Raw genomic sequence first — 25,538 nt, forward strand, 5'->3', positions numbered from 1 at the left:
AGAAACAAGACTCAGAAAAGAAGAGCACACCACACCACCTGATACACAGTTGCCGATGTGTACACCACGATCATATATTACTGCAATTCCAGATTAAATTAGATGGAATGGTGTTGACATATCTCAGGAGAAAATTAGCTATAGCTTACCCAATAAAGTCTTTATTATCCGTGAAGCATGCTTGACACTTATTTTTACTAAGTATGATACTTTATAGGAGGCTATCCAAACACTCTGACTAAATGTTTTATTTTATCACAGTTGATAGGTGCGTTCTTTGATATTAGATCTATTGCATCAAAAGCACATATCTGCACCATGCAGTGATGGAACTTCAGTGTGATTTTGACATTAGTAATACACATTGAGTTCCCAGTAATGACTTAATGTGTCATGCTTACATGCAGGTATGAAGATGGCTTGCACGCTGGACAAACCAGAAAAGACCCTTCCGTAGACTCGCAGCAGTTCAGCTAAGAGGCAAACCTATCCCCAGACCTAAATGGTTCAGGTCTACATAGCAAGGACCAGTGATCCTAACACGTTGTTTGGCCCCAGGGCTATGTTATACACATTGCAGAGGGATCACAGATGAATTTTACTTATCTTGGTTCTAGGAACAGTGAGATCAAAGATCTCTGCCGGATCTTCTGTCCCCACAGATGCATACAGACCCAAATTTTCCAGAGATTCAAATTATCTGGGTAGCCAAGGCTGTCTGAGTCAGCACAGGATATATGAAGCTTTAGCACTGTTACTGGTGAAAACACATTGGCCATGCTGGCTGTCATAGAATTTTGTCACACAGTTATCAAATGTGGGGAAAAAAAACATGAATAACTTTTATGAAAGACTGAAGACTACTGCAGCGTGTCCATCATTCAGGTCAGTGGTTATGGCTGTAGTGTGAGACTGGTGAATAATGAGTTTAATTTCATGCTTTGCCAAAGGCTTCTTAAGGGACATGAGGGAAGTTACAGGCCTCTGTTTAATTCTTAAAATAAGGATAGTGATCTTTTCTCACTTCAGATGTGTGCTTGGATGAAGACTGAGGCAGGCTGCTGTAGTGTGCAACAGGTTCACATTAGTTTGTTCCTCTCTCTATATATATATGTACATGAATGTATGTATACATACGCATGCACAAATACATATGTACATAGATTCTCAGCAATGGACCAATGTCAAGGACCTCACGCAGCAAGTTCAGATAAACATCCCAAGTTCATGTGCTTTCCTAAAATTTGTAGGCAGCACATCTTACTTAGAAGGAGAGATGCTTTTCTAAATATAAACATCTTTACAATATAGTTCTTAAATCCACACAGGACAACATAGTGCAATATTCTTCCTTTAGTTATTTTACCACTTTGGTATATAACGTATTGATTGTGAGCATATTTAAGTGAGTTTGTTTGGGTTTTTGCATTTTGTATATTTAATCCAAGCTGCTTTGAACAACTTTACTACTTTCCTTAATTAAAATAAAATAAAGCAGAAAAGGGACACATTAATTTTCATGCCAGAGTTGCATTTAGCCCTGAGCACTTTGAGCAAGGCACAGCGATGCACAATATGTTGCATAGCAATTCTGCCTGAGTAAAGCTCCTGATATTAAAGAATAACCATGCATCCAAGAGACAGCCAGCCTCAGACGCAGACAGATTGACACAGCGTGGTGCAACATTTTTGTCCAGAATCTGGAAAAGGCTGCTTGTGAAACTTTGGCAAGAGTAAGTCTGCACCATGTGCATCTCCTTGTAAGTTTAATTGTCTGTATACAAGCTATTAGCCTACCTTCAAGAATTACTTTTCTTAACATTTTCCTCTTTCTTTTGCAGCATTCTGGCTAAATGAATACGATTAAGTCAAGTAAATGAAAGGCAAACCATGGTAATTTGAGGCTTTCGACCAAGTCTGAAGCCAGAGCTGATGAGTAAGATAGCTAAATAAATAAATAAATAAATAAATAAGTGTTTGGCTCTAAATCAGTACTGCTATTCCACAGGCTGAACTACTCAAGGCAGAGGTTCCTTTAGTGTGGACCAAAGCTCTCCAAAGCTAATGTGTTGATCTCCTGCCATCATTGCACCATAGTGCAGACCTCCTTCTCTTGTATTCCTCATTATTTTCTCTTCACTGTAGTAAATAACGGACTTATGCTTGATGAAAAGAGATATAAAAAACCCCCATATAATAAAAAGTTGCACTAAGAAACAGTGGTCAATCCCACTGAAACTGCATGACAGATCTGCAGCAAAATCAGAGATTTCTTAGAAGAATTTGTACACTGATTACCTAGTTAGCAGCACTAATCAAGACACCCACAAAGAAAAGGCATTAACTGAAAACAGGCACAGTACATTTCATGTCTCCACCTTGCATTTCAGTGCCACAGCACAATGAATCACCGTGAATAGCATAGTGACGGCTTTTTAGAAGGCATATCTCTCTCTCTGCTAAAAAGGATGAGCACACCATATTATGTCCTGTGCAAGTCTATTCAGATAGTTTAACTGCATAACAAACTGTACAGACTACAGTCTATACATATCACTTGCATGTGTTGTCTACATTATTGTCATCAGTATAGCCTCAAGATATCGCAATCACACTTTTTCTTGGTGTCTAACTTTCTTTGGAATTATACAGTTTTCTTGGATATTAGCTTTGGGTTGGTTTCATAGAAATCATAATTTAAATAGGCACAATGTTCATTCTCACATATATGTAGGCTACATGAGGCTACATGTAGGCTTCTGTGGACTTAACACACGTGTCATTGCCAGCAGGAATCTGAAAACCTGCATAGTTCTGCCATTGCTGTGGGACCTCTTTGAGGACGTGAATCATTTTGTTCTCTTTACGTGCTATCAAGTTGAGTGAAAGCAATCTGGAAGATAGTCTACACCAATACATTGCAGAGCAACTCACATCCGAGGACACGGTCAAACCTCCACTTGTGAAGGAGTTGTGCTGCCTGGTGCTCCCTTCAAGGGAAGCTCTTGGGAGGACAAGATGCTGTGCAGTGCCCTGAAAGCAATCAGACTAGCTCCCTGCTGGTGAGGCATTTCTCCTCGGCCTGGAAGATGTTCCCTGTGAGCAACTGGGGCTGGGCCCCTCTCTGGCAGTAGGGAAGGACCCTCATCCCCTCTTTGTGGGCTGAGGTGAGGACACAGAGCCACACAGGCTGCTCTGGTGCCCATTTGCTCTGTTTTCTACCATGTTAGATACCATACAACCTCACATGGTCTGGACCATACCAAAAATGGACCAAAAAAAGGCAAGAACGGTATTGCTGCTACAAATATATTTTTCCTCATATTGAAATGCTTTGGAAATAGTTGATCCAAACTGTCAAACTTGAGGATTTTTCTCTAAAAAACCTACAGGAGAATAATACTTAAAAGAGCATTTTTATGAACTGAAACACTATGAAATTTATCAAAATATAGCTATTTTGAAATACTTCACTAAAAACTGGGTTTCCCCACCTGGAATTTTTCTACGACACCTTTGAAAACCCATGCAACAAAATCTCCGAAGACATCAGAATAACACAGATTAGGTTTTAAACAAAAGAAATTCAGGACAACTTTGAAATTTGAGATCAGGGTTTCATTTTTCATCCAGGTCAGCCCTCCACTCTTTCCCTCTCATGAGAAAAAGGCAGGATGCAACTGCAGAAAAAGCTTACAGTACTGAATTTTCTATTTGGTTTGCCTACACATCATTACCTACACACCATCCATATTACCTCAGGCTCTTTAAACTGCTGCTCCATGCTGTGATAATCAGATATATTAAGAACTTTTTATTTTAAACATTTTTAAACACAAAAAAAAGCACTGTACAGGGTGCTGGTGCTCAGGCCCTGCCAGCGGGGGCTGAGGGGAGGCCTCTGTGAGGAGAGGCCGGGGCTGCCCCGGGCCGGACCCAGCCGGTTCCAGCCGGTTCCAGCCAACTCCAACCGACCCCCCGCAAGGCTGAGCCCTGCAGCCACGGTGGGGGCACCTCGGGGAAAGTGTATTTAAGAAAGGGCAAAAAACGCTGCACAAAAGTGAGGAGTGAGGAAAAAAAAACAGTGAGAGAAACAGCCCTGCGAGCACCCAAGTGAGAGAAGAAGGAGGAGGAGAAGGTGCTCCAGGCACGGAACAGACATTCCCCTGCAGCCCGTGGAAAGGACCAAGCCCGTGAAGACCCCAGGCAGAAGCAAGTTTATCCTGAAGGACTGCAGCCCGTGGAAGGACCCACACAGGCAGAGATGTGTGAGGAGGAAGGAGTGGCAGAGAGGAGATGTCACGGACTGACCACAACCCCCATTTTCCCCATCCCTCTGCACCACCTGGGGTGGGGGAGGCAGAGGAGTCGGGTATGAAGGAGCGAAGCTGAGCCTGGAAAGAAGGAGGATGCCAGGGGGAAGGTGTTGTTTTCATTTGCCTTTGTTTCTCACTATCCAAACCTATTTTTAATTGGCAGTAAATTAAATTAATGTTCCCCAAGTTGAGTCTGTTTTGCCCGTGATGGCAACTGGTAAGTGACATCCCTGTCTTTATGTCATCCCACAAGGTTCTTCACCTTATTTTCTACGCAGTCCTGCTGAGGAGGGGGAGTGAGAGAGCGGCTGGGTGGGCGTCCGGCAGCTGGCCAAGGTCAACCCACCACAAGCACTGAAATTAGAAATATATATTGTTCTAGAAATTAAGTACCGCATCACATCAGCTATTTTGTTGACTAAATAAAAAGCACCGCTTTAAATCATCAATAGAAAAATACCTCACAATTGTAGAGGTTTGTAGTTGTAGCTAAGAACTACAGAAGAGGTTAACAGCTGAATATTTATCTGCCTTTTATAACAACCATATTTCATAAAATTGTTAAATAGCTCAGTGGAAAATACACTGCTCCTCGTTATTTCTGCAGACTGAAAACAGTGAAAGCCTTCCCCTGCTCGAGGTTATCTAGCAAGCTTTTGATCGCAGCATAGCGAAACGGATCCCAACATTCTGCCTAAACAACTAATTTTGGTATTGGAAGAGGCACATTTAACCCCTGTAGTACATCAGTGGCAAGTGAAAGAAGAACACCATAAGCAGAGTAGGTGGGGAATGGGCCATTTTGTATGAGTTAACAATCTAGTCCAAGCTAACACATAGGGAAATCAAATCAACTCTCCAGACTAAGCCTTAGTTACAGCGATGTAAACTTGGAATAATTTAAACTAATGCCTTAGTGATTCAAAAGATAATCTGCTTTATACAAATGCAAAATCGCTAACTCCTCCACCAAACCAGATCTCAGGTCTTACAAGAAGACGATCTATAAAAATGTTCTTATTAATCTACATGAATCAATGTCGTCTTCCCGAAAATAAGGATCTTTCCGCTCTCAATTCAGATTTATGCTTACTTCTTGGGCAAAGAGCTTACTTTTTTTTTCCCCCCTCAACAGCATATGCTACTCATATCTTATTACCACAATACATCTGTCCAATATCTTTTATTCTTGCAATATACTAAGCTCTTTTCTTCATTTAATGTTGTCATTACCAGTGCAACACCACTTTTTGTTTTATTCTTGTTATAATAGAGAGAAAAGAAAGCTATAAAAAAGTCCCCAGAAAAAGTCTCCAGCTAATACAAGATTGTTATAATTCTGATTTGTCCAGGTGCCTCTTGATGCATAAAATGTGTGAGGAAAACCAAGTGAGTTTTAGAGTATGTATTTTAAAACATTCCACAAGTATTCTCACTAATATTATATATAACCTGGTTTTGAATACATAAAGAACAGCTAACAGATTCTCCTGGCTTCTTAGTTTACCCCCTAACCCCATGAATATGATTTTTAAGAGATGCTTTTTGCAAGTCAGTAAGGGTCAAGGCTGTAGCTTTAGGCAGCAACGTGTTGAGCCGGAAGAATCATGTTTATGTCTTCTAGGTGGACATCAGGGTACTCTTACATCAGATTTTGCCAACTAGTAAATACCCCAATGATTTGACTGAAAGGATCTATAACCTTTTGCTAAAAAGCAAATGAAAATCACACAAACATCATTTTGAAACCAACCTATGGAATATTCAGTGAGGTGTCTGAATCTATTGATTCTGTAGGTTTAGGGAAGGTTTGGTAGATCGCTACTTCCCTTTACTTGGGCACAACTTTATTTTATTTCTCTCATGTGCTATACAACTTCTCCATAAGAGTGTCCTTCATTTGAAGAGAACAGCTGCTAGCACAGTAATCACAGTGTCCCCTTCTGTGTCGGAAACAGTAGCTAGGAATCCTGTTCTCAATTGTTATTTTTCTGTTCATGACACATCACAGCTGCATGAATAAGACCACTTAAATTTAAGCATGAAAACATTAACTTAAAATGTTTTGTTTGGAGGAATCTCTATTATTCAATATCCAATATTGTTTTGCTCTGTTCACAGGTTTCAATGTCTCTGAAAAAATTTCAACCACATCAGCTTTGTCTGAGTTCCCTTGAAGCAGGGGCGCAGGTGCTGTATCCACATGACCATGAGCTATGCAGTCTCCCAGCCTGCAATTCCATGGAAATATGATCTTTTCATAACCAACTGACTACGCCAAATTGGATTCTTAATGGCACACTACCTGGAAATTCAAGTGCAGCCTCTTATTTTCAAAGTAACCCATTTGAAGACTGACAGTTAAACTTACTTGTTATGACCACTTAACATGAGTGAAAATTCTAGAAAGCAAAAAATATATTATTTCACTCCTGGGGAATAAGGAAAAAATATTCGTATTGTATTCAGAAAACTGTCAGTGCTAAAGAAAAAAAAATTATGACGGTTGATCTCTTGATATGTAACTGCTAATAGAATTTGGAACTGAAATCGGTAAAATGGAAACTGTGTCATTAAATTAACATTGTAGGAATACTCTTTTGAAATACAATTTTAAATATCTGAGTTGATTTCCAGGTCTCTGTGCTACTTGTGGATATGGTTTCTCCTCTTCCTTTCTCATGCACGACGTAGTAGGACACACATGGCGCCTTTTAGGCTAGCTGGTTTTCTCAGTGCTTCAAGACTAAAATATGAATAAGCATAGAACTGTTAAAGAGCTGCACTTCCAAGTACTTCTTTGCCATAGTCTTAAACTAAATCTCACCAGTGGCAGTGTCTTCCGTATATGTTCAATTTCAAAATCTTAATTTTTTGGAAGCTAATGCAAATCTGCATTCTTTATTAGGTCTTTAAGTTTGCCCTTGCTTGACTGCTGCTATCATTTTAGGTTTTACATCTAAAGAAATGGAAAAGATGGTTGAAGAAAAGATTTCAAAGTGAGCACATCAGTGGCCATTCCCTGGGTGCCTTCACTGATTTTTCTATGCAGAGTCTCTTTTCACTGGACTTCTTCAGAGTCCCAGCAAACTGACAGAACAGAAACAATGGAAAAGTCTGCCCTTCTGTGAGGATAATTTCCCTTTCCTCAGCACAGATAGAAACATTTATGGACACCATCAGACGCAATTTCTATCAATTTATGTTGGTAGTGCTTCCCAAATATATCAAGTGGGCAACTCCTACACTTTTATCTCAAAGAAGGCAGCCTTCTGCTACCTGGTAAACTATTATCATCCCTACTTTACAGAGGAAAGACTTGCAAAGAAACTGTGTGACTTGTTAACAACGAAACACGTTTTCAGCACAGTCACATCACCCTCCACCACGGTCTTGACAAACTCATCCTGCTCTTTTTTTTTTAATCAGGAATAATATATATATCCCAGAGTTTTTTTCTCAAATATCCAGGTAGTAATTTATCATTGTATTATCTGCTGTTCATGGCATGAGCATATAAATGAATTAAAAATACCTAAATCGGAGGGATTAATCTGGCAAAAAGCCAGTTGGACTGTTTTGTTACTTTTCTGAAAAATCACGTATTGGTCCCTCAGGGGCCTGGCTTGCGAAGATCAGAATAAACAGTGTCATTGCATGAAACTCTTCAGGGAAGACTGGAGTATTTATGAACTGGTTAAACTGCAGACCTGCGTGAGAGTTTGGGGGAGACTGTTAATTATTGGTGTATAAATTAAGAGTGGAAATTTTAAGTTTACTTATCAACAGTCTTATTCACTTGAGAATCCCAACACTATACAATGGCTATTTGTCCAAAATCCACTTTTTACTGATTTGGTTATTTAAAATGTAAATGGTTACTGAAAAGGCTTATCTGAGAACTGCGTACCCACATCTAAAAGAGTTAGGGCCAGAATGTGAGTCCATCGCTAGAGCTCCCGTGTCAGGCTTGGACACCCTTTGCTGATCACACTGTGTGTGTGGCCACACAGCGGGGCAATGAGCTGAGTGAGGGAAGGCACCGGGTGGCTTTCAGCATCCTCCCTGGCTTTTGCGGCCCGTGCTATCTGGCAGTATCTCGGAGGAGGCACACACTGCTCTTTCAGCCTCCGTAACTCAAAGTATGTGTGTGTGTGTTTATGCATATGAACACTGCCTGCCTCTGCTCACACATAACAGCATTCCTGTATAGGAGACATGAGATCCTAGGAGAACAAGAGAAATCAGAAGTGAATCTCAAGATTACATTATAATAACTATATATCTGTTTTTGCCTACTGAAGCACAGACGTATCCATAAACCCCCGTGCTCAGATCAGACACTGAGGGGTTTAATACAAAGCAGTTAATGTCTAGACAGCGTTGTCCTATCTGAGAATACCAAGAGAATGATAAGAAGCAGGCACTCACCACACAACAGGCACATGAGGGATCCATCAAAGCAGTACTACAACTAGCTTCAAGGGAGACCAAACACAAAAGGCTGAGATGATGTGCACAGTCGTGGAAAAAGGGAGTTTCCCATGTTAGAAAGCATTTCCCTTTTCCCACAGGGCCTTATCCCAGAGCCCACTAAAACCAAGGGGAAGCTCACACTCATTTTCATCTAGAGTGCACCCAAACTGTCACTGCTACTGCTTGCATTATAAGGCACCGCTGCATTCTAAGACACAATGCTAATATTGACATGTGTATAGTAAGAACCGTGCAAATTGTCTTCCCTGAAGCTCCACGAAGGTCTGAACTGCACCAAAATCTATAGGATTTTAGAGCATGGCCATGGAGCTGCCTTCCCGTGGAGCCCGCGCAGGAAGCCTGAAGAACACCCAGAAGTCTGCACAACACTACTGCATCCTACTGCTGAAAAGTGTCCTAAGCCATACAACTTCTCTACCACTTATTACCTCAAAAAAAAAAAATGTATATTTAAGTAGGTTTGCTGATATTGTTAGCTCACCATCCCCAAATTTGGATTTTATCTGTTTCATCATTGTGTTGAACCAATTTTGACAGGTGCACTGTGGACGCTAAGGTCAGGGGTTCACCTTTGTGTCCTGCTATAAAAACAAGGTCTTACTCAGACAGTGCTTAGTTCCGTGAAGCCCTCATCATTCATTTGCTTTATAGGTGCTGCCAGAATGGAAATTATACTGATAACTGAGCCATTCTCTTCTGCAGTAATTTTGAAGAGAAACACTGTATCAAAATTGGTTGCAAAAATCTTGCAGATACTTCTTCCCTCACAAGAGGTTATTAATTTGTTAATACTTCAATCTATTTTAGAAATCCAACATTTAGATCAGGTAAACTTATCAAGCTTGTTAATATTTCTTTGGCTGTAGATCTGATGTAGGAGGCTTTTACTGGAAGCTAGTCTTGCTCCTAGTTCCACATCTTTTCCTATATCAAGCTCAAAAGCCCCAAGTCGTGCTAATGAACGAGTTACTCAGTGTGCTTTAAAATGGGACTGTGAAACGGTACGTTCAAAGAAAATGGAACTATGCATACACGCACACAAAAAAAGAAAAGATTGAAAAAAAAAAAAAGAGGCCTGTTTAGCTTGTCTCTGCGTGTTTTTGAAAAGGCCAGTCTCACCAAAGCTGTGGTTTGGAAAGTGGCCACTGAAAGAGCCAAGTCAGCACAACTGGGTGCATCTGGGGCAGGGAGAGGGAAAGAACAAGTGTCTGTGGGTAGGATGTGAACCTCTTCAGATAGATCTGCTGAAGGAATAATGAAATGGTGCCACAACTGCAGTTAAAATATGGGGGAGATAAATGCTTAGAAGGCAGTTCAGAGCAACAGCGCAAATTAATTGTCTAATTGTAAGGTATAATTTAAGCTTTTATTAAGTCTATCAAGATGTATACAGACTACATATTTATAAGAAAAATACCACTGACTCCATATAATCAATAAAATCGAGAGTCCCTATGAGATTCAGCTACTTAAGCTGCCAATCTTTATGACATTACAGTATTATTCCTCTCGGTTTAAGATGTTTTCTCCTTTTAGCTGCACAAATGGGAAGAAGCCAAATGATTGCACTGAGGAAACAGTGAGGCTGAATAGATACAAAATGCTGTCAAACACACCGAGTGAACAGAAAAAATATGCCTTTAATTTCTTTTAGTTCTTGTCTATTACTTCTACCAGCAGTTGGGCAGGGGGAAGTAAAATAAATCAGATGCGAGAATGATTGTCGCAATGACAATACCCCAACTTAGAGATATTGATAAAATTTATAGCTCTGAAAATTCAAGAAGAAAACTGGGATTAAAAAATCACCTCTGGACAAATGTATAGAACAGCCCCCGGATTCTGTGTCCTCCCCTAGCCACGCAGCTGATGTGAACAGCGAGGGACGTGAGGCTCGGGGGTGTTTAACCCAGGCCTCGTCTCTAAAAGGAGGGAGCCATCACAAAGAAGGGCTTTCTGAGAACAAGCACCCCCCATGAAAAGCCTGATTCCCCCAAAACCAAGACCACCTGAACTGCCCTCGCTCCTCAAAGCGATGCCGAGCTCACTGCACCCTCCAACCCTGCAGCAAAATTTCTATAGGGGATGAACTATCTCTGTTCAGGTTTCCTTGTCATCATGCAGAGGAGACGCCACAGCGAGGGAGTTACAGTGGCTGTGTGCTGAATTAACGCCTTTAATCACCACAACCCGTTTTCCTGTTTGATCCTCGGCCTTCAAAGGGCAGGGCTCCAGCGGGGCCCTGGCAGCAGGGGCAGGGTGCTACAGAAAGGCATGCTGCTCCCTGGCCGCACAGCCTCGGGGAGCCCTGCACGCCAGCTCCCCGAAGCCACAGGCTCCCCAGCCACCCCATCGTCTGCTCTCTGTTACGGCAACGTTTATCTCGACATGCCTGGCCTGCCCTCGCCCCTCCTCTCTTGGCGGGTAAAGCACACGAGGTCTGGAAGAGCTCTTCCTCTTCACCAACTCTTGCGAGATTTCTTGCCTGCAAGAACGGTACCTGGAGCTGACAAGTGAAAAAGCAGCCTGATATCCTTCTGGCCTGGATTATTAAATGGTGGGTTGCCCTTATCATGATCCCAGTTAAGCCAGTAAGTGTTTTGCCATCAGCTTCAGCAAAAGAGTGTTCAAGCCCTAGATACCAAGGATTTGATGATGGCAGGTCACCTAGAAAATGAACTGAAATTTATAAGGGATGTTGTTGCTCTCGCATCAAAAGACAGATAGAGTGGTAAGAACTGGGAGGACAGACAACACATGACTGTTTCCACAACACATTACTATACAGATCAGCTAAAACTTGAACCTGGTAACAAAAAATGTCTTTCTCAGAAATTGCATGGACACGCATGATCCTTAAGTGATTTTCTGCTTTGGATCTCTTTCTCGCTTTCCGGTGATGGGCAATGGTCACCTTTAAATCTTTGACTTTGATACTGCAACTAATTATTGCTACCACAAACGCTGCAGTAACATTTATTAATTCCACGCTGATTCTCTTAAGATATTAATGGTGACTATGATGCAGTTTCACTTTCCTTCAGTAAAAGAAATCTATGAACTACTCTGTGGTTTTCCCTATGTATCACTAAATGCTCTACTGTGCGGGCTGTCTGACAGTAACAGACTTGTTACCCTATTTGTACCTTGGTAATGCACTGCTAAGAGGGATTAATAGCTTGCTAAGCAGAACTACTTTGCTGCTTTCTGTATGCTTTGCTGGCATTCACACTGTCCTGCATGATTTTCAGGCTTTAATATCAATTTTGCAAGAGCATCTGGCAAAGACAATTAAATTATATGACATATAATTCGTATTGGACCAATCCATGCAAACCTTTCACTGTTGCAGGTATGAATATTTTATATTACACAATGAGAAACTAAAAGCAATTCAATTTGATTCAGCCATGGGGTCTCCAGTCAAGGCTGTGTGCTTTCATACATACTCCAGCCCTTTGCACTGACCTTGGGCAGAATTTTTGAAGTATATATAAAAAGGAAAAATGGAAAAAATATATTGCCTGTGGTATTCAAAGAAAATGAAGCTGGCACTCACAGAGCCTGTGCTATACTGAACTCTTATCAGTGAACAGAACTTGCTTTTAAAATGAGTGTAAAAAGCCAGCTCATTTTCCTTACTAGTCCAGAATAATTTATTAGGATTTTATTTTTGATAACAACTAGGAAACACGGAAATGTGGATCCCGTATTCTTTCCTTTGTGTACACACTTAACTCCCTGTACATTCACATCAGAGACATCTATCTGGTCTCATTTATACTACACTCATGAAACTTGAATGTACAGAAGTCCAGTTATTTGTGATTTTCCCTGAGGTACTCCAGCTCAAATTCAAGGCTTTCTCCTCAAAAATAGAACCAAGTGATTAACTATATAAAGTTATTGCAACGAGATAATTAAGAGCATAAAATTAAGTATCTAAGAATAAAAATTCCAAGAAAATAGACCAAAAAGTTTTCAAAAAATATGGCTAAGATTTCTAACATATCTGCAATAATAGAATGCAAAAAATAATAAGGAAAAATTATGGAGCATAACTAATATGACGTAACCTATGCCACAGAGTTGTATGACTCCTGGGTATATAACTTAAACACTTATTAGATAAAGCAAAAGTGGAACATGGTCTGCACTGTGCTATGGTCAGTCCTCATTCTCTACTGTTGTTAAATTTATTTAAGAACTGTATATACTGTTTTAAACATAATGGTTGGAATGCTTATATTTATATGCCCTTCAGCGTGCTTATTACTCCAATTATGTTGATTATATTTCCTATTAATTTTAAACTATTTTATTATTTTTGAAAAGCTGCTGCCAAATATGCTTTCCTTCAGTGGGAAATTATGAGATGCAAAACCGGTGGAAAATTATTAATGCAATTTGTTTGAAAATACCATTTCAAAATAGTAGGTGGACTGCGAAAAGCAGTGACTACACACGCATTTCTTTATGCTTATTCTCTAAAAGATGCACCCTGCAAACCACTCAATATTTGAAATTTGATCAGCTAAACTACCCAACAGTTGTACCCCTGAATTACAGAGTATGTAATTTGGCCTCTATATTCAGTATATGCCACTTTCCTTCAGCTTTTCCTTAACATGCGTAAAGGAAATCTGGGGAAATGTCTTCATTTTTCTAGATCACTTTAAGAGACATTTACAGTGAAATAACTTCCATGAAACATCTTAAGCAGATCTAATTATGCAATGATTAGAACAAAATAGCCTTTATTCTGTGGGGTTTTTGCAAAAGCAAAGGATAATGCCAGGCAGAGTGCTGCTGTTTGATATGCTCTTGTGCTGGGGTACCTTCACCTGCCTTCTAGCATTTTAAAATAGCATGTTTCATTCAAAAAAGGATGCCAGTAGTCACCAACTTTGCTAAACGCACATATTTTAAATACCCGTTAAATATTGTTTAACTGTTTTCACATTTCAGTAGATACATTTTAAAACGCACTGGCCTGGGCACTACATGATCATGTGGATCACTTGTTGCTAAATAAAAAGGATGTAGGCTGTCTGAAATGACAGGGAAACATGACAGATATGGATCCATGAACTAATTATGAGCAAATGCTGGAGCTGATATTAATGCATGCCTGTGGAATTATCACATTGGTACTACAGAAATCAAACCTTCAAACTTCTCCACGGAGGGGAAAAAGCAACAGTAATTACAACTTGTGACTTGATGACAGCCAGACTGTACCTTTGTTCTTATTTCATACAGACCTCACTTTTTTTTCCTTTTTGGCTTCGTTTCTATTTAAACTTTTAAGGAGTGAGCTATTTTACTTGAACACCAGAGACCTATACTGGCAAATAAAAATGTATTGATTTTTTTGATAGGCATATCCAAAACTAGAAGGACTAATACTCATGGGGGAAAAAAAGCCACAAAACTCTACTGTTGAAAAGTTTAAGACATGGGAGGGGAAAAAAAAAATACAAACAGAGAATACTTCCCATACCCAAACATTTCAAGCAATCTCAACACTGTCCACTTGCTGCAAAGTTGCCAATTGTAAAACCAGGATTGAATGAATCTTACTAAAGGAGACCCAGTAACCCAGTGATCCTCCAGACCTCTGCTTAAAGGTAGGTTTCTCTCAAAAATTCTTATCTCAAATCTTAACCCTTGCTGTACAATTAATGTTAGCTATCTGAAAGGCTGGGTACGATGCGTGTGATCGCAGCACTTTTTTAAAGCTCTTTCAGGAATATTTCTGTTCAACAGCATTTTTGTTAGCAACATTGCTATAACGGAAAGGCTCCTATCGCTGTGCAGCAAATATGTGGGGTTTTTTGCTCTTATCTCCTGTAGTGCACTTGATAAGGGGTACTACTGAATCTTCTTCTGCACGCTGCATTACAAAGAAAACTGTCTTTTTGTAAGGCATTTTCTCTCCGCTGCTTTCACATAAAATAAAGGCTCTTGTAACTGGACGTATCTGCCTGTATTAATACTCAAATGAAAACTGAAACCTTCTGCTTCATCTGAAGTATAAATCCCCGAAAAGATTCTTGCCTTTCCAATTACGTTTGTTGTAATAAAGGTTAATATTGAACTGAACTTATCGTATTCTAGCATCACATGTTAAGTTCCAAATCTGTGTGTGTGATCTATTTTCTTTTCTATTGCTGAAATTAAGGAATAGGACAAAATGTTGGCAATATTATTAAAAATAACAAAGCAAAAGCATTTTACTTAAAGACAGTTCAAACCTATTGCTTTCATGAGGAGGAAAAAAAAAAAACCATGGTGCAAAGTACTGGGGGGAGGGAAGGGAAGAGCATCTGTTGAAAATTAACTACTTCAACCTTAATTAACACATAATTTTCTACCTGATGAGATGGTGTTGTAGAAAGTATAAATTGAAGGCACAAGAGTAAGAAATGAGTCATCTTTGACTTACCGTATCAAAGACTATTGCTGTATTGCAGTCAGCATCCAAACACAGAGCATGAAGCTTCTCACAAATCAGAAAAAATATACCATCAATGAACAAATCAAATGCATTGTAAAAATCAAGGCCAGAGATTTGAGTATGTATCCAAGGGTCTGGTTAGTCACAGCTTTGACTAGCCTGCTACAGAGCTCTGCAAAACAAGTATACTGCAGCAGTGTGGCAAGCATAGGATTGCAATGCATGTCCCATATATTCAAGCATAATAGAAAACATGGTCTGGAGCTTATTCCATGTGGAAGTGGGGTTTGTTTTATGCAGGCAGAAAAAAGAGCTTTTTTTTTTCCCACATAATAGAATTAGAAATGAAGATTTTTCTTGATTATTGTACACAATAATTCCCCAGGATATCAATTACATAAAGCAGGTGCCTCTGTCTCCTGTTTCCCAGATAAATGCCTGTAATCTCATTTCACAAATGATCCTATTTAGACAGGAGCCACCTATTGTGATGATATCATTTGCTCTAGTATCCATAAATGGGCAACTTCCTACCAAACGTCATGACCACTGACGACACAAATCTTTATAATATTGAGTGGGCAGGGTGGTTGATGGGGTCCCATCAATCTACAGCAGCTTCTGCTGATGTGATAGCATGAATCCTGCATAATCATCTAAAAGGCTGAAAATCAAGAGAAGCATTAAACCTGTCTGGTGGAGCTCATTTTTAAAAAAATCACCTAAAACTGGAAAGAAAAAAAAATCCCAGATAGGTAGTAAAGGCAAATAAAACATACCCACATAGCAGCGGCACCTTTTCAAATGCTTTCTGCCCTCCCAAGGATACTGGTAGGTACGAACAAAATCACGCTCAGTTAAGAAGTGTAGCTGTCAGTTTCTTTTTAGCAAATAATAAAGACTGTATATCCTCTTTTCTTGCAAATGCAAAATATACACTGACAGCAAAAAGGACCAGTGCTTCAATGATGCACAAATTAGCCCACTCTTACTGAATATTTTTAGAATTAGCAACTGCTTGTCACAGTAGCTTGGAATATGAACTCTGTAAGAAAATATCCTTAGACTGTTTAAAATCCAGTCTGCTACACTGGTTTGCTTCATGCTCTAGCTGCACTGATTTCATTTCTCAGATGAGTGTTTTCTTAAGGAATATCATTCCATTAAACATACATATTTGGGAAATGTTACGATGCTCACAGTCAGCTGAAATTGGTTTCCATCTGCCGGCTTTAACACATAGAGATCTGAGGAGAGTTAAAGGTGATAGAGGGTTCACTCGCTTCCCCACCCTTTCCCCGGGGGACTCGGTTGTGCCTAGCGGCTAAAGCAAATTGCTTAAGAACTTTTTATTTAATATTTTCCCTGGCAGAAGTTGGTAAGAACTTCAAAAGAAGGTCCCCAGTTTCAAAAAATGACCTGAGGGCATTTTTCAACAGAATCTCCATAAAACTTGGTTTACATAGTCCTGCTTTGAACAGACTGAGCCGCATCTAAACAACTTCTGAATACACAGACAGAAAAGCATAACGTTAGGATCCACCCACATTGGTGTTTGGACAAAGTTCACCAGAACGCCAGTCAAGCTGGGGTTTTGGGGTAGAAAACTTTGAAGTTTAAAAGCACAAAAAATGAGAGTATTTTATATACATTTGCACTGATGTAGTTCCCTCACAGCAGAGTCCACGTCTCAAAACCCAGGCGCCTCATTGTAGATGGCCCTTGTTATATCTTGCATTTCCTTCATAGCATCTTTGGGGCAGGGACCACCCTTCACTAAACTGCTGTCTTACACATAGGGGGGGTCCCAAAGGCAAGCAGCGCAAATATTAATTATAAAAGCAGCTCTCTTAGAGTTGACTACTACCACAGGGACTCACATCACGTCTAGATGGGGTGATGGCAAAATTTGAGCCCAGCATCCGTGGCTCCAAGATGCAGCTATGCTGTCAAAGCAGAAAAGCCAATGGGCTTTCTAAAGGCACCCTAAAGCAAAGAAATCCCTCCTCAGAGATCGAAAACAATGGAGAAAACCATTTCAGAGCACTGAATAGCCGTTTAGACATGAGCAGGTGCTTTCCTTCTCCCTCCCTCCCTCCCGTGCTCATCTTCAAGATAACACTAGCTGATCTCCCTAGATATGCTGTCTCGGCAAAGACATAAGCACAGCTTCGACTCTGGGGATCGTAACCCCTTCATTTCAGTACTGGGTGGAAGCAGAAAAGCATATTCTCTGTCTGTCCAGATGGCATAAATATTTTCCATGTGTTTCCATGACAAAAGATAAAGATAACACAAGAAACAGTTAGAAAGTGGAAGCGTGTGTGAGTGTAACTGAGATTGATGGTCCAGAAGTTTCTCTCTTGGCTAGATAAAAGATGATGAAATGGGAATGAGGATAAAGAAAGGCAGAAAATAGCTAAAAAGAATATTCATCACTGCTCCATCAAATTCAGTCCTGCCTTGGGAAACACCAAATGTCAGATTTTCTTGGTAATGTACAAAGTCTTCTAGGGCTGTTCCAGGACATAGTAGGAAAGCGTGCATTTTCTTAAAACAGTGTATTTTTCAGCATCTGAACCAAAGAATGTCACCACTCTTCCTTAACCTAGTTTTGAGCTTACCAAGCACACAGCCATGAGCTTAGAGCACAGCTTTCCTATGCAGAGGTGGATGTTAAACACGGTCCAGTGGAAGATGCCCTGATGGTTCTGATCTTTGCTTAAAGGCCCCTAGGCTTTATAAGAGATAGTGGTAAAGGGAATGGACCATCATTCCCAAACGGTTGCCATTTGTGTAGGGCTATACTGTGAGAAAATACCCCAAATGCATTACTGTCTCAGGAATGGCCTGAAGGATTGTACTGAAAGGATGAGTCACTCCAGTGAAAGGAAAACTGTTGTATTTGGTGCAGAGGAGATTGTCATAGGCCACAACATCTAATGTTAAGCAAACAAACAGTAGGCATCTGACAAAACTGCAGACCACACAACAGAATATTCTACCCGTCTTAATGTCTTTGCTTTACATTTGAGATCATTAAAAAAACCCTGATACCCTAACAAATAAGTGTAAACGTCCTTAGACCATCTTTGAAATGCCTACTAGTCTTCCTTCTGTTGGGCTTATTCTTTCTAGCATACTTGGAAACTAAATCTCTCCAGGCATTAGGAGCAGACTATAAACCTGCACCTTCCTGGGCGGAGACTGCAGACTAGATCTTCTTTAAAATGTCTAGACATTCCACTAGTTAGAATTGAAACCTAAGTCATAAACCACCAGTGGATTATTGAAACTCCATTCTGAAAGGTCGGAGACGGAAAGATGTTCTAAAGTACCTACTGATATTTTAGTAGATAGCCTCTTTAGAGATGGAACTGCTTCATTTATCCAGGTCTACTCGTGTCTAAAATCTCTTGAGGAGCTGAACCTAACTGATAGGACATATTGCACAGACATTACTACCAGATGCATCACATTGCTCTACTTAGGCGAAGATTCTTCCTTAAATCCCTTTGAGATTCATCACTATTGCTTTTCAACAAGACCATGGAAAACTCCAAAGGGGGATTTCAGCCTCATAAGGCCAAAAGTAATTTGTCATAATATAATGATGATGATGAAGAATAATCTGCAGTTTTTAATTACTTGCCAAAATCCTATTACCAAACAAAAAGCTAGAAATATCTATTGCCAATATCATACCTAAATACATTCTTAAGAGTAATAATCACAATAAATTATTACTCTATGGCCAAAACAATCAGGAAAAAGCCCTGTTCATAAGCTCATTTCTTTACCACCAGCTTCCCAAAGAAAACATGAATGTTCATTTTAATTTCACACTCCATTAGGAATACAGGTGTAAAAAAAAATCTACCAAATAAAAAGTGACATGTTCTGATGGGAAAACACATAATTTCCATTTCCATATCAAAATTAAAATAATTGAGAGCAGAAATGGTTAAAATTTTTAAGGGGGGGTTTGCTCTGTTTTTCAAAGCCTGGTTAGCCCAATTGTTGATCGATAAGGGACGACCATGGTTTGCATCTAGTGACCCTCCCAAATAAATCACCATTGTTTGAGAGATTGGTAGAAATTAATAAAAAGTTACGTCTGATGTCACTCTGCCTTTGAAACTGTGCACTTTATTAAGTCATTCTCTTTTCAGTGAAACTCCCCACCGCTTTGAAAGGAAGCTGTGTTGAAACATTCATGGCCCAAAAGTTTGAGCAAAATACTGTTTAATATAAGCAGTAACTAAATACTCTCTTCTACCATAGACCTCAATACTGTAGGATGCCTGGTAGAAAGAGCCAAAGGTCAGATGGTTGGCAGGCTTCACCCTCGTAGCCTATAAATCTAATTCTTAGAGCATTTCAGATCAGGATTCTCTATAAATTATAGCTATTGTGACAAAACATTCCCATTGGCACACAGGTGATTTATAGAGATAGTTTTCTTCATTGAAGATTAAAGCTATAAAACGATCCTAACATTGACCAGTAAAGCTATGGTATGGTCCTAAACCTGTGACATGAAAAAAGAGGGTTCTTGCAGGTTAGGATGTCGGAAATTCTTTATATTCTGATATTACCAAGGTGGAAGATCTGTGAGCAGGACAGCTTTGTGAACAACAATCCCTTGCTCATTTGGAGGCAAGACCGCAAAAACTTCTGTCTTCAATGCAAGTTTTTAAGAATGGCAATAATAACAACAAAGAGAAAGACAATCCTGAAAGATCATATACCAATAACACAAAAAAAACCCCCATGCCATTAATATCTTCTTTTAAAGACAATGAGATTGCTTCAAAAAGTTCACTTTTTTCTTCTTACCAACATCTTCATAGGGCTTAATTTAGAGGCTCTTCATAGCCTACCCTTTCTTTCTTCCTTTTCAGAGCTTCCAGCCTTTTCTTTGCAGTAGCATTTTCAGAACATACCCAAGAACTTGGTATCTCAAAATGATTATTGGAAAAGAAAAATAAACAGTAAAAACCTGCTCTCCCTGTGGCGATGTGTAAGCTTACAGCAGTTAAAACGTGCCTCAACTTTGCACTGTTAAATTTTAGCAAACTTTATTTCAGAGGTATTATTTTTACCAGATCTGCAAATATTTTTCTCAGGTAACACTGCCTCATAAACCACTGGTCTGCGAATGTCAGTGTAGACTTTCTGAGTCTTTCTTGGTTTGAGTAAAAATAGTTACCAGTGACTTGTGATAAATAACAGGCTTTTATCTTTCTTTCTTTTTGTTTTCTGATCTATGTCCCATGACAAACACAGGTTTTTCACTTGCAATCCTGTGTCCCTTGCCTTGACTTCCCCTTCTCCTTTCCAATTTTCTAAGTTCAAGTAGATGTAAAAATGATGTGAGACAATCTTTTCCTACCTAGTTTTGGATTTTAGACATTCCTGGTGTCTTTGAAAGATCAACAGTAGACTTTATGACAAAACTGAAGATACTGCTCAAAGAAGTCATTCTAGAAACTATGGAAAAAATATAATGAAGAGGAAGGACCTGAAGATCCTCACATCAAGAAATCTGTTCTCACTTGAAAAGCTGAAGAATCTAGTATATTTTCAATTAGTACAATTGTCTCAGCAGTTTATAAATGTGATCAGTAGCAACATTTCAGAGAAAAACACTGAAACAGGACTACAGGCTTGTGACATGCTCATGTCAGCTGCGTGTAAGGGAGGAAAACATTCCTTTTCTCTGAAGCTAGAACCTCCAACTTCACATTTGACTTCAGTGACCATGAATGACAATAACGAAAGGTGAGGACAGCAGTGGCAAGGACTGGGATGCCTTGCTTTGAGGTTTTAGATCTTAAATGTCTGGGGTAAATGCCTGCATGTTTGCACACAGCACTGTAAATAACCAAGAGCAGTTTGCTTTTATGTATTAGGGAATTCAAACACGGGCAAAACATGTACTGCAAAAATCTTGCTACCGTTTATGCTCAGCCACAGGTACCAAGATTAGTAAGATATTGAGAAGTACTGAAACCGCTAGGATCAAGCTTCTGGCTGAGCCTTACCCAGTCATAGTTTGAAGTCAAAAATACCCCAGCTAAATTGTTACATCTCAATTCCTGGAAATAATGGTCAATAAGATTTCCTGCACTTACCTCTGTATTGAGTTTAATTATTTTTATTTCTTAAAAAAAGAAAGCAAAAGAATTGGAAAAAGGAATTTTTCACTTATAATACAAGGTGAACTTCTGCTTGAAGAGGAAAGGAGGATCTGAGGTCCTAGCCCAGGGAGTAAGAAGACTATGACTTTGAGATCTGGCTTTGTGTAAAAACCAAGGAGAACGCGTCAGGGAAAAGCAAAAGCAGATAAACTGGGGAAGGGGGCAAAAAAGAGATGTGCGTCAGCACCTGCAGACAGCTCAAAGGCTTTCTCAGGGGCTGGTGAGCCCAATGGAGGCACCTCACACATGTGAGGCTCCAAGTGGCAGCACTGTCTCCAAGTCACAGCCAGGAGAAGCAGACAGCCTACAAGTTCTCACTAATATTTCTTGGGTATTTGCTAATAATAGCAACACAATCTTGATTGTTTGGTGTGTAAACAGAATTGCGCTTCATATAATCTATGCTTTGTACCTCCGGTACGCAAATATGACTACTGTGTAAGCCCAATATCAAATGTGTGCTGCACTGCATCAGCTGCAGTACCAGAGTTTGGGCCTTTTCAAGTCGAAACATGTTTTGGGGGTTGACATCATGTTCGGGTCCTTGTTCTGTCTGATACACAGTAATCAGAGATGACAAACTTTGTTCTGAAGGTGAAACAAAGTCAGGTTCTGTAACCTCAAATGTTGCCCTGAGACAAAACAGTTGTCTTCTGGCCATTTCTCATCATAGGCACTGGCACTAATCCATTTCCAGGCATCACAGCTCATAAACTCAGAACTATTATGGACTCGATAAAGTCAATCAATACATTAGTTAAGTGAGATGGAATGATTTATCTCTTACGGAAAAAAATACTGGGCTCAGTTTTTTTCGTTGCTGTTTTTGAGCATCTCAGAATAACAAATCTCAAGAAAACTGAGTTCAGAAAGACATCCATGCCCTGGCACATTCATTTGAAATAGAATCAGGAAAACAAAGACTTTTTGTTTTGTTTAAATAAATTGAGAGGTCTTCAAAGCAAGAACTGCTTCTTACTATCTGTTTTACAAACCCTACTTGAAGGGTTTTTCTTATGAGACCCTACTTCATACTGAATATGTGCAACAGTTTGACAATGTACTGGTTTTGTCCCCTATACACAGGAAAAGTCAAACTCTAAAGTACCCGCATATCATCAGTGAGTTTTTCAAAGGTGGAAAAGCCTATAGTACTTAAATGACTTTTTCCTAGTGCCAACTCGGAGCTAGATATAAAATCATGGTAGAGTGGTAATGGGAGGAACTGTGGTACGCTGGATGCCACAATATGCATTAAAAATACATTTTGATGCAAATTCTCTTCAATCTTACATGATAACTTAATAAATAATAAAGGTAAACAGCTGCATGTATTTACACACATCAAAATAATCAATAATGTATGTTGACTTATCACAATTCTTACGAGGCCTATTTTATCAGTGACTCTGACTTTTATTTTAGAAACTAATTGAAATATATTTAATGTTTCCTGGTTTGGACAAACAATAATTCACAACATGGGACGGGGAAACGGCAGTTTTGTAATGAAAGAAACCCCAGAATACTTTCATGAAGTTCTATACAATACTCAAATTGCAATATTCAATACTCAAATATACAATAATTTCATATAATGGCAATTAGACCTTCTGCCTCCTCTATCAGCCAACCTTTTCATTTCAGACAACCTTGCCCCCATGCCAAAATAACGTTCCCACGCTGACACGTACTACAACTTTTAAGTCATTTTTTTTTAGCTTCAGTATATCCAGAGGCTTCTAGCATAAGCTGTGGCAGTTAAAATGTGCAGTGAAAGGACTGTTTAGCATGATTACTAAAAATAGTGAAGTTATTTCTGACATAGCAAACAAAATAGTAGAAATATTCTTTCAGGAGATTATTTCTATTAAGTTTCATCTTTCTTGCAGAAGGACAATGTGTGCAAGACTAGTTATTAACAGTGGTAAAGAAGAAGAAGTAAAATCCTCTAGCAATAGCTCAGAAAGGCCTATTGCAGTACATCTGTCAACTAGCTCTTCTTTTAAGTGTGGCCGAAGGCCAGAGAATGATACGACAAAAATGTAGGTATCACTGATAGATTATTTAACCCTGCCAGCACGCAAAGGAAAAACATCAGCAATAACATTAATATTCACAGTGGCAACCTTTGATGCTTTCATAATTTAGATTTGACCTCAGCGAGAAACTTGGCAAAAGACTGTTGTGTTGCTGTGAGTCTCGTCTTTTATGAAAGGACAATAACCCCTCCTGCATCAACCCTTCACCGTGATCGCCCAATAAGAACCTACAAATGTTTGATAACTGGGATTTTGCAGACTAGAACTGAAGCACACTGGCAAAGCTGATATGTGTAGAAGTCACTATGGTTACTGCCTACACTTGCTTTGCCTCCAATAAAATCTTTCATTTCCATAAGCATTAAAATTCACCAAATGCACCAAAATTATTCAGACACAAAAAAAATAATAATCTCTTTGGTTTATGAGCCTTTTAGCTGTGTTGCTTTTATCTTTTTAAGTTCAGACTCTTAGCTGAGGCATATTATTACACATCTGTGTATAAGGACGATTATTGCAGTAGAAACCTTGCAGTGGCAATGCTTCGTTAGACCCCAGCTTCAGCAGCGTGTGCGAAAGAGCTCTCTGCTCTTGGCTAGTGCAAAGCCGAAACCCAGAAAAGGCTGTGCCGGATGCCAGGCGAGAAGCACAGGCTGGGGATTTAGCAAGCCAAAGTCAGATGAAATACACTTAGTATTATTGTAAATCTTCCTACTTCTAAGAAAATTAAAAGTTGGTCTTCCCTGGTTAGATTCCCTGTCTGTTGTAATAAGAAATAGCTATAAGTAGAACTATTTTTTTTGTTGTTTGCTTTATCTTACAGTAATCAGCGTGATTCTTCCTTTCAGTACTCTTACATAAATGTCAAACTGGCTAGACCTTATATTATTTCCTGAATTCACTGTCATTTAGTATACCATAAAAGTGTTCTTTAAAACTGTGTCCAGTGGCTGTGTCCTCGACAGCCACTAAAAAACATTTCTTACTTTTATTCTGCTACTGCAGGTAGCTTTCTACTTAAGTTCCTCTCAGCACGCCAGGTGATTTTGCTCCCTGCTAGCTGTTATTTTGAAAACCTGCCTGAACCACCATCGCCACTCCTCCTACGTGTAAGTAACTTATTCTTCCTCTCTTCACCTCAATACCTCCTCGCAGCTAATCGCCTTTAGTCACCCAGTGACATATCTGACAGAGGCAGATCCATGCAGTCTTTATCAGTTTGGCTGTTTCTCTTCATTTCCCCTGTATCTGATTTTGCCGATGATCCCTTTAGGTGAAAGTCCTTAATATTACTCTTCATACCTTCAATGAGGTCCTTCGAGAAGGTTTCATCGAGCACCTTTTCCCCCTTTTTCAGGAAGGGCAGAGCGCTCACTGGGAACAGGACTTGCAGGTAGAACACCTGAAACCTTCAGCAGGAATTAGAGGGAACTACAGCTATAGCTTGTAAAGAAGCAATGTCGGCAGAGGCTTATTCCTGCCTCTGAGGAATAAGGGTATATCCTCTCTGAGGATACACTGTCCCCTCAACACCCAATTACACCTAATCTCTTCTAGCATTGTCGGACCCAAGTACTCAAACAATGCCCCCAAAAGTCACAAACAGAGCTTTCCCAGAATCATAAACACTTTCTTAAAAGATAGATATGCAGATTTCACTCGATATTGAGTTTTCAGTTGGTAGGTGATATTCCGATCGCATTTCCAACCTTTAAGAACCAAGGACACTGTCTGTCACACCATTACTTTCTTAACCCTATTGAAAAACAAAGCTTTTCCTGTAATCCCTCATTTCCACATTAACAGACTTTGGCGAATGCATTACACGTCAAATGAAACAACGCATCAGCGGTGGTCACTTTTTCATGCAGAATTTCCATTCAGAGCAGCTAGGGACCTAACACAAGGAGGAAAGCACTTCACAGAAGTTCAAAGGACTCAGCTGTTGGTTTAAAACAGTTTAATCCACTACCTGAAATCTCCAGTCTTCAAGGACAAACATGTCACTTTATGCCTTCAA

The 25,538-nt window shown here is 39.6% G+C and overlaps 1 protein-coding gene across 17 annotated transcripts in view; it reads right to left on the reverse strand.

Moving 5' to 3' along the window:
• Positions 1-25,538, reverse strand: part of DLGAP2 (DLG associated protein 2) — a 475,732-nt gene that overhangs the window by 323,273 nt on the left and 126,921 nt on the right. For 3 of the 17 annotated variants that reach the window (XM_063330375.1, XM_063330372.1, XM_063330369.1), the window contains exon 1: positions 15,262-15,669. The exons of the other annotated variants lie outside the window; for them this stretch is intronic. The gene's annotated coding sequence lies outside the window, so the exon portion shown is untranslated. Of the gene's footprint in view, positions 1-15,261; positions 15,670-25,538 lie in introns of those variants that run through there. 17 annotated transcript variants of the gene reach the window in all.

The sequence above is a fragment of the Chroicocephalus ridibundus genome, chromosome 3 (assembly GCF_963924245.1).
Source record: "Chroicocephalus ridibundus chromosome 3, bChrRid1.1, whole genome shotgun sequence".
Lineage (NCBI taxonomy): Eukaryota > Metazoa > Chordata > Aves > Charadriiformes > Laridae > Chroicocephalus > Chroicocephalus ridibundus.